At 40.6% G+C, this 10,443-nt stretch overlaps 1 pseudogene; it reads right to left on the minus strand.

Moving 5' to 3' along the window:
* Positions 1-6,313: 6,313 nt before the first annotated feature.
* On the minus strand, positions 6,314-7,267 carry LOC111826369 (annotated as a pseudogene).
* Between the last annotated feature and the right edge of the window lie 3,176 nt (positions 7,268-10,443).

The following is a 10,443-nucleotide window of genomic DNA, read 5'->3' on the forward strand; positions in this document are numbered from 1 at the left end:
CATTAACACCAGCAACAAAACTGGCTGCCAATGTTATTCTCCTATTCCTCCAGAATTACTGACTGGGTCCACCAGTTATTGGCACCAGAGGACTGGCTCGCACACCTGGAGTACTTAAAGGCTGCCATGCAGGGCAGTGATGAGAAGTGTCAGGCCATCTGGTCCTCAAGGCCTGTGGATGGGTGATGCCCTGTCGTAGGGTTGAGTGGCAGCCATATCTGAGTCTCCATTAGCCTGAAACACACTTTGTTCCACCCTTGGGATTCCCTGAGATCTCACCCCATTCAATTTGCAGCTCCACCCAAGCTGTTTGCAGCAGCTTTTTCAAATGAATGGCCTGTTTTGGCTCAGGCTTCAGACTTTGCTAAAATCAAACAAGTTGCAAATGGTGACAGCATGCCCCAAACCTATCAATAAAAGACCCAGCACTAGCACCAGCCTGCCTTGCTTCACAGCTGAGCCTACCTCCAAGCCCAATACAAATAACAAATAGCAGTCACCTGCAGATCCCTATGTAGCTCCTGCCAGGTGGCCCCAGGGAGTGGCTGACTTTGCACCTCCCTGGAGGCCCTAGAGCCAGTGCACTCAGTGGACAGTTTCAGACCATAGCAGATTACAACTCTACACATTCACAAGCAACACACTCAAGAGGCAGACTCTGAGCACCAAAGCCCCACTGAAGCAAGTCCTGCTCCATAGGGGTGTTTCCTGTATAGCAGCTCCCCTACTGTAGTCACGGCTGGTCCTCACAGGCAATTGGCCTGGAGGTCAATTTCTCCCAATGATGCCAATAGCAATCAAGGCTCAACTACAAGACTGTGCACACAGCCCACACAGGGGTGCACCTAGAGTGCCCAGCTCAGATGACTGGGGAGGCTGAGCCACTGGGCCCTACAGGACACCTACTACACAAGGCCACTCTCCCAATCCCAGGAGACATAAAGCTCTACCTAATACATAGAAACAAACACAGGGAAGCAGCCAAAATGCGGAGACAAAGAAACATGTCACAAATGAAAGAAATGGAAGCAAGCAAACTACTGGATACAGAATTCAAAACCATGGTTATAAGGTTACTCAAGGATCTTCATGAGACTTTCAAGGCTCTTAGTCAGAATGTCAAAGACATGAAAAAGAACCAGTCCAAAATTAAGCATACACTAACTGAAATAACCGTTTTCAGGGATTCAACAGTAGAGGATTCCAAGAATCAAATCAACGATTTGTATATGAGGGAGCAGAAAGCACCCAATCAGAAGAGCAAAAAAGAAAGAATCCAAAAATATGAAGATAGTGTAAGGAGCCTCTGGACAACTTCAAGCATATCAACATTAGCATTATGGGAGTGCCAGAAGGAAAGAGAGTGCAAGATATTGAAAACCTATTTGAAGAAATAATGACAGAAAACTTCCCCTACCTGGTGAAAGAAATAGATTTAGAAGTTTAGGAAGCACAGAGAGTCCCAAACAAGCAGAACCCAAAGAGGCCCACACCATGACACAACATAATTAAAATGCCAAGGGCTAAAGACAAAGAGAAAATCTTAAAAGCAGCAAGAAAAAGGAGTTAGTTTCCTACAATGGAGTGCCCATACAACTGTCAGCTGATTTCTCAACAGAAACTTTGCAGGCCAAAAGAGAGTGGCAAGAAATATTCAAAGTGAATAATAGTAAGGACCTACAACCAAGATTACTCTACCGAGCAAAGCTCTCATTTAGAATTGAGGGTCAGATAAAGAGCTTCACAAACAAGAAAAAGCTAAAGGAGTTCACCACCACCAAACCAGTATTACATGAAATATTGAAGGGTATTCTTTTTTTTTAAATATATTTTATTGATTTTTACAGAGAGGAAGGGAGAGGGACAGAGAGTCAGAAACATCGATGAGAGAGAAACATCAATCAGCTGCCTCCTACACACTCCCCACTGGGGATGTGCCCGCAACTAAGGCACATGCCCTTGACCAGAATCGAACCTGGGACCCTTGAGTCCGTAGGCCAACGCTCTATCTGCTGAGCCAAACTGGTTAGGGCTGAAGGGTATTCTTTAAAAAGAGGAAGAGGAAGAAGAGAAGGAGGAGGAGGAAGTGGAGGGAAGGAGAAGAGAGAAAAAAATGTGAACAATAAAATGGCAACTAATATATATCAATCAACAATTGAATCTAAAAATCAAAATAAATGAACAAGAAATCCAATGAACAAAATTAACTAGTGAATAAAATAGAATCAGGCATGGAAGCATGGAACAGACTGACGAATCTCAGAGGGAAGGGAGAGGAGGAGCGGGAAGAGGTTAACTAAAGATCTTACCTATGGATACAGACAGTAGGGTGGTGAAGGCCTGAGACAGGGTGGGAAGTGGGTGGAGGAGGGTAATTGGGTGGTGGGGGGGAGGAAGACATCTGTAATAGTCTCAATAATAAAGATTTTTTTAAGTAAATAAATAAACTGAGACCAGAAGGATGAGATGGGGGAAGAAGGGAGGTAGTGAGGGGATTGTTCCAATAGCAAGACATGAGCAGAGAATTTTTAGATAAACATGAATTGCTAAAAGATATATGAAAGAATGTTCAACCCTACTAGTAATCTAATTGTTATAAATTGAAAGAATAAGATGTCATCATTTTAAGTATATTAAATAAGCATGGTGTGTGTGTGTGTGTGTGTGTGTGTGTGTGTGTGTGTGTAAATGTTTGGCTTGGCAAAAGAGGAATGATAGTGGCACCCATCCACTGTAACAAGAATGTTTTAAAAATTACTCCTTGGCTCAGCCAGCATGGCTCAATGGTTGAGCGTCGACCTATGAACCAGGAGGTCATGGTTCGATTCCCAGTCAGGGCACATGTCCAGGTTGTGGGCTCGACCTCAGTGTGGGGCATGCAGGAAGCAGCTGATCCATGATTCTCTCTCATCATTGATGTTTCTATCTCTCCCTCTCCCTACCTCTCTGAAATCAATAAAAAATATTTAAAAAAATTATTCCTTGACCCAACAATTTATCTCCTATGTGCAAGGGGAAATATCACATTATAATAGTAAAAAATTAGAAACAACCAAAATGGTTAAACAAATATGGCTGAATATTATAAAGCTAATGAAAACAATGCTTTTCATTGGGTCTTTTTCTCTCCATTCTCACTTGAGCCCACTCCAGTTTCACATTCAACTCCAACACCACTGAACATTTACAGGACATTTCACCCAACAACAGAGGAATACCTATTCTTCTCAAGTTCACATGAAGCATCACCAAGATAGACTACATCTGTACATGAAACACTTAGCAAATATGAAAGTCATACAATGTATGCTCTCATCACAATGAAATGAAAAATAAGTGATAGCCAAAAATCTCAAAATATTTGGAGATTTAACAACACATTTCTAAATAACAAATGGGTCAAATAAGTCTCAAGAGAAATTTTAGAATAAATGCAAATGCAAATTGTCAAAATTTGGGATGCAGTGAAAGCAATGCTTAGAGGGAAATGCAGCATTTAGATGCATATATTGGAAAAAAAGATCTAAAATCAACAATCTAAGTTTCTACTTTAAGATCTACAAAAGAAGAGGAAATTAAATCCAAAGTAAACAGAAGAAAAGACATAATAAAAATTAGAGTAGGGCCCTAGCCAGTTTGGCTCAGTGAATAGAGCGTTAGCCCCAAGTTCGATTCCTGTCAAGGGCACATACCTTGGTTGCAGGTTCCCCAGTCCTGGTTAGAGTGCCTGCAGGGGGCAACCAAATCAACATGTCTCTCTCACATTGATGTTTCTCTCTGACTCTCCCTCTCCCTTCCACTCTCTCTAAAAATCGGTGGAAAAATATCCTCAGGTGAGGATTAACGACAACAAAAGAGTCGAAGTCAATGAAATTTAAAACAATCAATAGAGAAAACCAAAATCAAAAGCTGGTTCTTTGTAAAGACCCATACAAGTGATAAACCCCTAGCCAGACTAACAACAAAAGAGAGAAGGCACAAATTATTGCTATGAAAATGAAATGAAAAAGGAGCCATCACTATAAATCCTATGGACATTAAGAGGATAATAGAAGAATATTATGAACAATTCTATGCCCATAAATTTGATAACTGAGATGAAATGGACCAATTCCTTGAAAAGCAATCTACCAAAATTCAAAGAAAAATAATCTGAATAGGCCTATATTACACAGTATGAATAATTAGTAACCTTACAAAACAGAAAGCACTGGGCCCAGATAGTTTCACTGCTGAATTCTACAAAAACATTTAAGGAAGAGATTATGCCAATTCTCTACAATCTCTACCAAAAATAGAAACAAAAGGAATACTTCCTAACTCATTCTACGAGACCAGCATTACCCTAATACCAAACCCAAACAAAGCCGTTACAAAAAAAGAAAACTACAGACTAATATCTCTCATAGACATATATGCCAAAATCCTCAAAATATCAGCAAACTGAATCCTACAGTGTATAAAAATAACTATACAGCCGAACCGGTTTGGCTTTATTCCAGGTATGCAAGATTGGTTTGACATTTGAAAATCAGCTAATGTAATCCATCACATCAACAGGCTAAATAAGAAAATTATATAATCATATCAGATATAGAAAAATCATTTGGCAAAATCCAACACCCATTCATGATTTAAAACAAAACAAAACAAAAATCATCAAACTAGGAATTGAGGGGAACTTCTTCAACTTGATAAAGAACATATGGTACACAAAAACATACAGCAACATCATAATGGTCAGAAAATAGATTCTTTCCCCCTAAGATCAGGAATAAGAAATAAAATATCCTCTCTCACCACTCCTATTCAACAACACACCAAAATTTCTAGCCAATGCAATAGGACAATAAAGGAAATAAAAGGTATACAGATTTGAGAAGGAAGAAATGAAAATGTCTTTGTTTGCAAGTAAGATGATTGTCTATGTGGAAAACCTCAAAGAATAAAAAAACAACAAGACTCCTGGAACTCAAACAATATAGAAAACTATCAGGGTATAAGACCAATCTACAAAAGTCAACTGCTGTCATACGATCCAGCAATTCTACTTCTGGGTATATAGCAGTGAACAACTGGAGTTTGAAATTTAAACTACAACACTATTTTTGGGATTTGAGAGCTGGGTCAATGGAGGAGTGGAAGGAGTACCAAGAAAAGAAGAAATAACGGTCATGCCATGGCCAGGTAGAGCCTATTCGTTGCACCAACTGCACCCAATGTGTGCCCAAGGACAAGGCCATTAAGAAGTTTGTCATTCAAAAATATAGTAGAGGCTGCAGCCGTTAGAGACATTCCTGAAGCAAGTGTCTTCGATGCCTATGTGCTTCCCAAGCTGTATGTGAAACTACATTACTGTGTGCGCTGTGCCATTCACAGCAAGGTAGCCAGGAATCGTTTTCGTAAAACCCAGAAGGACGGAACATCCCCACCCCAGTTTAGACCTGCTGGTGCTGCCCACAACCTCCACCAAAGTCTATGTAAGGAGCTAAGTCCTTAAGGACTGAAGAAAAGTTCTCTGGGGGGCGGGGGGTGGGGGGGAAGAACAAATAGAAATTGTACTTTAAAAATAAAATACAACACTATTTCCATTAGCACAACTTCCCCCCCCCCAAAAAAAAAGTTTAGATCTAAATAAAAAAAATATATGTATGAAATCTATACAAGATAAACTTGAAAGCAATGAAAAAAATATCTAAATTAATGGGCAGCTATCCCATGATCATGGATAGGAAGACTCAGTAGTGTTAAGATATCAGTTCTTCCCAAATACTACCTATATCAGTGGTTCTCAACCTTCTGGCCCTTTAAATACAGTTCCTCATGTTGTGACCCAACCATAAAATTATTTTCGTTGCTACTTCATAACTGTAATGTTGCTACTGTTATGAATCGTCATGTAAATATCTGATATGCAGGATAGTCTTAGGCGACCCCTGTGAAAGGGTCGTTCGACTGCCAAAGGGGTCGCGACCCACAGGTTGAGAACCGCTGATCTATATGCTGATGTCTCCAAAATGAATATTTCCAACTCCATCCTCTTCCCTGATGCCTAAGTCTATATATACCTTTCCTTTTTGATAGTTCCATTTGGATGTCCAATGGATATCTCAAATTCCAAATGGCCAAACAAAAATTGCACGGTAATGCAGTATTTTATTTATTCTGTCCATTAATGAGTAACAGTTGAGAACCTTTACAATATTAATCTAAGAGAAGTGCTTTAAAATATTTCAATACCAGGTATTAATAAGAGAGTCAAAATTACTGTCAAAAACTTATAATGAATGTTTGATGTTAGTCTACATACAGTTCAGCTTTTGGTGTAAAATTCTTCAGCTGCAAGAAAGAACATTTGGTTTATTTCACTAATAGGAATATCTCTTAATGCTGAGATGGCCTCTTTTTGTATTTCTTCTGCTGTTGATTTTTAGCATAGTTATCTATGGTTGTATGAATAGAATTGAATGGATAGGTACTCATCATGTTTAAGAGTACATACCTGATTACTCTAGGAATGAAGAGGTAGACAGGTAATGCAACTGCCCAATACTTTTGAGACCAATAGGTTAAGCCTGAAGAGTTTAGCCAAAATTCAGAAATAGAAGCCCACATGAGATATAGTGGGAAACTACCATATCAAATATAACATAAAAACAACACACAGGCACATACAGAGTCCTTCTCTACCATTATGTATGTCTGTTTTAGTAGCTCATAGAGATAAAGAAACAGCCAATTATTCCTGAGTTTATCTCAAGTTCAGCTGATGGATTCAGGACTCTTACTATTCCCTAGATCTGGAAGGAGGTTCTTCAAAGAACTTCACTATTAGTAAAGAAATATTGACAACTCCACTGTTATGATCTTGTTATGATCTTACCTGGGAGAAGCCGTTGCTATGAAGTGTTCACTTTGAGGAACTGGCCAATGCTTCTCTTTATTATAAGGTTTGGAAAGTCTTGGAAATATAGGTAGTTCCTGAGCAAATGAGGAGCAGAGGTTCATGGCCTTAGCCCTCTGTGCAGGAAGGATGTTTGCAGAAATTAGAGATGGGTATTTATTGTAGCTTCCATGTCCGTTGAACCAAATTCCCTGAGAACCTCATTAGAGATAAGCAAAAAAACTGTCCCACCTACTCGCTGGTCCTTGGGGACTCAAGAATGATGATGAAGTATATTATCAAGTCCTAAGTCAGAATTTAGAAATAAAGCACTCTAGGTAGAGACAGGTCCCAGAGAAAATTTCCAAGACCTCACTGCATCATCTTGTGGATCTAGGCTTCATCATCTTGCGGATCTAGGCTTATGTTTGTAGATTTTAAAATTCCATTAAGTTTTTTTCTTCTTATTTTCTTAGTTCAGAAACTGGGATTACTGTAGTATTTCTCTCATGTCTAGTCATTTACTGTGTAGAGTTAGTGATGTGTTTGCTGAGAGGGATGCTGGGGGTGGGAGGAGGGGGAGGCAATGGCATTACAGAGCTGTGCTTAATCCTTTAAAGCAGCGGTTCTCAACCTGTGGGTCGAGACCCCTTTGGGGGTCGAACGACCCTTTCACAGAGGTCACCTAAGACCATCAGAAAACACATACATAATTACATATTTTTTGTGATTAATCACTATGCTTTAATTATGTTCAATTTGTAACAATGAAATTGGGGGTCACCACAACATGAGGAACTGTATTAAAGGGTCGCGGCATTAGGAAGGTTGAGAACCACTGCATTTGGTGTTTGGTGTGAAGGATAACCTGACTGTAATTGCGAGGAGAAACGTAGAGCACAGCATGCCATGACAGAAACTCCAGGCTCCGAGAGTAGATTTCTTTTGGGATATACTCTCAGCTCACAATGAGTCACTTTTCTGAGAAAGAGAACCTCAGGGCTGTGGGCTCCAATTGCACAATTTATACTGCACCACCTCCTGCCCAGGAAGGACTCGTGATTGGAGGAGGGAACTAGGGGCTGACGCTGAGAGGCTGCAGGTCATTCTCAGTATGACTTGGTCTGGATATGTCGAGCCAGATGTTTACAAAGCTCTCCTGACTGCCGCATAGATGGAGATACAAAAGATTACAGAGGCCGTAACCAGTTTGGCTCAGTGGATAGAGCGTCGGCCTGCGGACTGAAGGGTCCCAGGTTCGATTCCAGCCAAGGGCATGTACCTTGGTTGCGGGCACATCCCCAGTAGGAGGTGTGCAGGAGGCAGCTGATCTATGTTTCTCTCTCATTGATGTTTCTAACTCTCTATCCCTCTTCCTTCCTCTCTGTAAAAAATCAATAAAATATTTTTTTTAAAAAAAAGATTACAGAGTGGGGCAAAAAGTGCAAACACAGAGAGAAGCAGAGATGAGCTAGAGAGACTACTGATGGCTTTCCAGTTCAGGGTTCAAGTCCTCTTCTGATAATTGGCTACATTGTGGCTTCACCCACAGTTCTTAGTTGCAAATAACAAAAACCAAGTTTTGCTGAGCTAAGCAGAGAATTATTTCTCGAAAAAGATAATGGATAACTTGCAAAGACACTGAGCAGCTGGAGAACTAGGTTTAGAAGGTCACACACCAGCTACAATAGCCCAAATCATGCCACAGAACTGGTTTTATTATTATGCCAAGGATTGCTGCTGCCTCCAAGCACAAATGTTAATAGTTCATGGCTTTGGCCCCAGACAGTGTGGCTCAATTGTTTGGGCGTCATCCTGTGCACCAAAAGGTTGCTGGCTCATTGTGGTCCTGGGCACATGAATGGGTTTCAGGCTTGATCCCCAGTAGGGGACATGCAGGAGGCAGCCAATTGATGTTTCCTTGATTGATGTTTCACTTCACATTGATCTTCTCGCTCTCTCCCTCTCCCTTCCTCTCTCTCTAAAAATCAAATTTTAAATAATCTTTTTTTTTAAAGAGTTCATGGCTTTGACACAGCTGTCACTGGACATAGGCTGTCACCAGTAGCACTGTTGCCCTGGGAATCCATCTTGCTGCAATGGCTGCCACTACTAGACAAAGTTTCTCTTGGTTTCCCCTTCTTCATGTCAAAGGCTAAGTCATATACCCATCTGATGGGTAGTCATATGCCCACATCTCAGCTGCAAGAGAGGCTGGGAGACAAGTTATTCAGGGTTTCTTTATATAGGAATAAGTAGGCTTTTTACCCAATCATTTATAATACATAAATATATACATAACAAAGGAAGGATGAAAATATGACTGGATGATATAGTCTTCGTTTCCACAGGTAGCCATGAATCCTTAGTTGATAGCAATAATTTTCCTTATCCACAATCTAACTCATGTTCCCTTTGTCTTTAGCCAGCATCTCAGTTGTCCAAGGTTATTAAAATCTGATATAGTAACCTAAACTTTCATGTTTGAGAGATCTGGCACCCTTTTGTTCTTACCCATATAAGATTATCCTGATCTTACACTGGACATGGCAATTCTAGAATCCTCTCAAGGAGATCTTTCCATCCACAATCCTCTGTTACATTGTGTAGCAGCAAAACAATATTAGAATCCCCTTTTTGGTCAGTTTATCCAGTAGCAAATGGAGCCCAAATTGGCCAGAAAAAAAAAAAATCTCTTCAGAATCCACTGTTGTTGGGATAAGAAGAAAAATTTTGCAAGCTGATCATTAGGTAATATGTCTACCTCTTGTTTCCTTGCCCCATAAATTCCAGGTTGGGAGAAAGTTCAGCATGTATTGGTATGAAACGTATACTGTATCCTGTAAAACAACCCTCTAGCCTCATAGGGTAACGCAATTGGTGCCAAAACTGAGTCTGTAAAGATCATTTCTCTATTCCACAGGGTCAACTGCTCCTTGGGGATGGTGCACAAGTAAATGCCAATGAGCCCATGGGCCCCAGCCTTATTCCTTATATAGTTACTCTATTGTCAAGTAACAAATTATCCCGAAACTTAGCTACTTAAAACAGTAAACATGCATCTCACACAGTGTCTGTGGGTCAGGAATCTGGTCATGGCTTAGCTGACTGGTTTTGGATCAGGGCTTCTCACAGTTGAGCTGTCAGCAAGACCTCAGTCGCCTGCATGCTTGACTGTTGCTGGAGGACGGGCTCCCAAGATGGCTTGCTCATGGGGCTATTGGAAGCCTCCGTTCCTCACACGGGCTTCGCCGTAGAGCAAACTTGGTCTGTCCTTGCAGCAGAGTAGCTGGTTTCCCCAGAGCAAGTGATTCAAGAGAGCAAGATGGAGACCATATCCTTTATAACTGAGCTCCAGAAGTCACACACCACCATTTCCACAACATCCTATTGCTTAGACCAGTGGTTCTCAACCTTCCTAATGCCGCGACCCTTTAATACAGTTCCTCATGTTGTGGTGACCCCCAATTTCATTGTTACAAATGGAACATAATTAAAGCATAGTGATTAACTACAAAAACAATATGTAATTATATATGTGTTTTCCAATGGTCTTAGGC

The sequence above is a fragment of the Myotis lucifugus genome, unplaced genomic scaffold, assembly GCF_000147115.1.
Source record: "Myotis lucifugus unplaced genomic scaffold, Myoluc2.0 scaffold_72, whole genome shotgun sequence".
Lineage (NCBI taxonomy): Eukaryota > Metazoa > Chordata > Mammalia > Chiroptera > Vespertilionidae > Myotis > Myotis lucifugus.